This window comes from Lipotes vexillifer, unplaced genomic scaffold, assembly GCF_000442215.2.
Source record: "Lipotes vexillifer unplaced genomic scaffold, Lipotes_vexillifer_v1.1 scaffold704, whole genome shotgun sequence".
In the NCBI taxonomy this organism is placed as follows: Eukaryota; Metazoa; Chordata; class Mammalia; order Artiodactyla; family Lipotidae; genus Lipotes; species Lipotes vexillifer.
Genome location: NW_006771640.1, coordinates 196510 through 200987, shown reverse-complemented (window position 1 = coordinate 200987; position 4478 = coordinate 196510). Strand labels below are relative to the sequence as shown.

Genomic DNA, 4478 nt, shown 5'->3' with positions numbered 1-4478 from the left:
GCCACAACTACTGAAGCCCGCGTGCCTAGAACCCGTGTTCCGCAACAAGAGAAGCCATCGCAATGAGAAGCCCACGCACCGCAACGAAGAGCAACCCCCGCTCGCCGCAACTAGAGAAAACCGGCGAGCAGCAACAAGACCCAACGCAGCCAAAAATAAATAAATACATTAATTAATTAATTAAAACATTTGTCAACCTCACACATTTACAATCAACATAAACGTAAATATAAGGAATACTCTTGTGAAGATTTCTTAAATTAAGGGGCAGCATAAAATGACATGGGGTTTACCATCAGTTAAGTTTCAGTTTGGCCTCTAGTTTCCACATTTACTGTCATGAACCTTAAGTAAGTCACTTAACCATCCTGAGTTCGAGTTTCTTCATCTAAAAAAAAGAAAGAAAGATCTGGGGAACTGGGGGATCAGTGGAGCAGTGCATCTGAGAGCATTCTGTACACCACAGTGCTGTACAAACGCTGGCCTTTTTTTTTCCCCCCCCTAGGATCTTAGTTCCCCAACCACGGATTGAACCCGGGCCCTCAGCAGTGAAAGTGCAGAGTCCTAACCACTGGACAGCCAGGGAATTCCCGATGACCTATTAGTCTTAAATTCAGCACTTCATCCCAGTAGAGTGAGGAATTCCACATTTGGACCCATCTTCACTGGAGATGTCTGAAAAAGCTGCTTCTGGTAGCATGCCTTTTGGGCTCTGTGGGCATCCCTTGCTGAATAAAACTTGACGATGCCATAGAACCAAGGACCAGCCACTGCTGCGTTTGGGAAGACTCGGACCGAATACAGAAGGCCAACCTGGGAGAAGACTGTGAACAGAGAATGCTGTAGGGTGGTCCCATGCTAAGTAAGTGCAGGAAATTTCACGCCCAGGAAAGCAAACCGCCCATTCCCTTATATTCCCCCAGCCCTTCGCCACAGGCAACTGTGGTGAGCCCGCAACTCCAAACACTTCTCATTTCATGAACAAGTTTCCCTCTGAAATCCTAAGCTTCGAGAAGCATTAGGAGGCAATGCCGTCTGTTGCGAACTATCTCTCAAAAATCTGTGGGGGCGAGCTGACTGCTCAGGTCTGCTCTAGAACTAAGATTCCTCTCAGCGGAGACCACAGGCAGATGAGGTGCGAAGCAGCACCCCGGGCCGCCCAGTTGCTGGGGCGCGGGGCGGCTTCCTCCACCCCTCCCTCCGCCCCGGCTCGGCTCCCTTGCACGGCCTCGTCCGTGGGTCCACAGGTCAGCTCCCACACCAGCAAGGTTTTGTCACCCCCGATGGGAACCGCAAAAGGTACAAACCCCACTATACTACCGTCACCGCGCGTGCGCGGCAGGGGCGCAAGCGGACTGCGCCTGCGCCCGCGCGCTCGCGCTTTTTAAAAACGGGAGCCTGAGGGGCGGAGCCAGCTTGGTGGGAGTGGGACGAGGGCGGTGCTCGAACCTGTCCCTCGCCCCTCCCACTCCGGGCTTGTCTCTGCCTCTAGTTCCCCTTCAGCAACCCCCGCGACCATTAGTCTTGTAGTTTAGCGCTTGTATTCAAGTGTATTTTTAGCGTAGAGTCCAAAGTGTGAGTTTACAGGATCGAATGGTGCGGACATCTTTATTGCAACTGGCTTCATCTTCAAACTCCCAGAGAAGACTAGAGTACTAAGTAGTTAGCGCTAACTATCCACTGAACTTTAAAAATTTAGATTTCCGGACTCTGTGTGAGAAATGACCAACAAAGATGCAATCCTTCAACTTGTGTGTTTTCATGAGTCTTAAATATGCAAATCACGGTATAACTCATTAAAGCCATCAACAGTCTAGTATGAAATTCTTAAAAAGCTGGTTTCTAGCCCATTTTCCTAAAGTACCCCCAAATCACCGAGCACATTTCTCCATCCGCACCACGACTTTCTCCACCTCAATATACCAGACCCTTATCCCCACCCATTACCTACTTCTGAGCTCTTTTACTTCAAAAATTGTTGACTTTGGAGGAATTACTTGGATCTTGATACTGTTTCAAAGCAATAACTATAGATTTATTATCCATGGCATTCATTGTATGTATCCATTTATTCATTGTATCCATTATCTGTGTATGGAGAAGATCCATAATCTTCTCTAGATAATGAACACCTCATGAACAATATTTACAGATTTATCATCCTTTTTCTAGTACTTAGCACACATACTCTATTAGGTACTCAAATATATTTGGGATTAATCCGTTGCGGAGCACGGGCTCTAGGCAAGCGGGCTTCAGTAGTTGTAGCACGAGGGCTCAGTAGCTGTGGCTCGCAGGCTTAGTTGCTCTGCGGCAGGTGGGATCTTCCCGGACCAGGGCTTGAACCCACGTCCCCTGCATTGGCAGGCGGATTCGTAACTACTGCGCCACCAGGGAAGGCTGGAAGACGGATTGTTTACCACTGAACCATCAGGGAAGTCCCAGGATCAGCCTTTTTTTTTTTTTTTTTTTGCGGTACGCGGGCCTCTCACTGTTGTGGCCTCTCCCATTGCGGAGCACAGGCTCCGGATGCGCGGGCTCAGCGGCCATGGCTCACGGGCCCAGCCGCTCCGCGGCATGTGGGATCTTCCCGGACTGGGGCACGAACCCGTGTCCCCTGCATCGGCAGGCGGACTCTCAACCACTGCGCCACCAGGGAAGCCCCCAGGATCAGCCTTTTAAAGAAGCATCCCAGAGATGTTTGAGTGTAGAGGTCCACAGACCATATTTTGAGAAATGATATTTCCCTATGGACACCTTTCCTCTGGCAGCCCTTTTGAATGGCAGCTATGTTCTCTCTGATGCTGCACTGCCTGCAGTCTACCCAGCTTTCATTCCAGTGAGAACATTCCAGAGACCAAATAAGGATCAACTCCAGGTGTTTCTCCAGTCACCTCTGGGGCTGACTGCATGTCACCAGCAACCAGTACCTCACCTGCTGCCCAACTACAGTGACACCTTCCAGATTTGTGACTCAGCTAGCTCTCCACCATGTTATTCTATGTAGACACCACCCCCCTTTTACAAAGACTTGGACACCCATAAGCCTATAAAAAAAAAAAAGGAGTAGGGCTCCAGGACTTCTCCAACTACGGGTGGTGCCTCCTCATCATACCTGTATATGGACGCATGTTGGATAGTGTTGGTTGGCTCTTGACACCCATTTCTACCCCCTTCTCTGCAGGTGCTAGAAGCCTGGGAACCATATTTCACAGATCACCTCGACAGCTGGGTTCTGCCAATAAAATGTACTTGTGTGAAATCTGGAAAAAAAAAAAAAAAAAAAAAAAAAAATTTAAAAAAAAAAGGAGTAGGGCTCCAGGGCTTCTCCAAGTACAGGTGGTGCCTTCTCACCATACCTGTGTACGGACGCATGTTGGATAGTGTTGGTTGGCTCCTGACACCCATTTCTACCCCCTTCTCTGCAGGTGCTAGGAGCCTGGGAACCATATTTCACAGATCCCCTCGACAGCTGGGTTCTGCCAATAAAATGTACTTGTGTGAAATCTGGAAGGTGGAAAGCAGATGGAAATCATTCTTTCCTCCTCTGTAGCAGACTCCATATTCCCCATCTAGTCACCACCCTTGGGGCTTTGGGGCTGCAATGACCTCATCAGTGGTTTCCCAGAGTTTCCTGACTTCTGAGTGGCAGCAGCAGTTTTGAGTCTATGGAAAGCAGCTGTGGTGGAGTAACCTGGAAGCTGGTGCTACAATGCCCCCATCCTCAACTTTCCCCACCATTAGCCCCCTCAGTGATAAGCACCAACTGTTTGGTTATAATCTTTCTCTCTTTCTGGCTTTTTTTTTTTTTGCTTGAAATATCTAGAGTGCTTTCTATTTTCTTGTCTATGGTAGTTTTAAAATATGTCCGCAAATTCTTTGACTCTTCTTTCTTCAAAAGGTAGAGTCTCAATCCCCTCCTCTTGAATGTGAGCTGGAATGAGTGACTGACTTCTAACCATGCTATGTGGCAGAAGTGGTGCTATGTGCCTTCTGAGGCCAGGCCATAAGACGAATAACCTCTGTCTCTCTTCTGGACAGCTCCCTCTGGAGGAAGCCAGCCATCATGTAGTGAGGACATTCAATCAAGTAGCAGGTGGAGAGACAGGCCCAGGCAGGGCGGAAATGAGGCCTCTCTCTAACAACCAGCACCACCCTGGCAGCCAGGTAAGGGAGTGAACCATCTTGGAAGTGGACCCTACAGTCTCAGTCCAGCCGTTAGATGACTGCAGCCCTGGCCGATATCTTGAGGACCTCATGAGAGACCCAGAGCCGGACTGCCCAAGATATTCCTAAAGGCTTGACTCAGAAATTGTGAGGAATAAATGTTTATTGTTGTTTTGAGCCACTATTTTGGTGTTATCTGTTACATACCACCAGATAATCAATACACTGTCTGATTCAGGGGTTGAACCAGACAGACTTGAGACCCTCAATATATTGAACTGGCTTTTTTTTTTTTTTTTTTTTTTTTTTTT

The 4478-nt window shown here is 48.3% G+C and overlaps 1 long non-coding RNA gene across 1 annotated transcript; it reads right to left on the bottom strand.

Moving 5' to 3' along the window:
• Positions 1 to 653: 653 nt before the first annotated feature.
• Positions 654 to 1340, bottom strand: LOC103070409 (uncharacterized). Its single transcript, XR_456910.1, has 3 exons — positions 1226 to 1340; positions 935 to 940; positions 654 to 840 (listed from the first exon to the last, which is right to left on the bottom strand). It is a non-coding gene; the product is annotated as an uncharacterized LOC103070409 (long non-coding RNA).
• Between the last annotated feature and the right edge of the window lie 3138 nt (positions 1341 to 4478).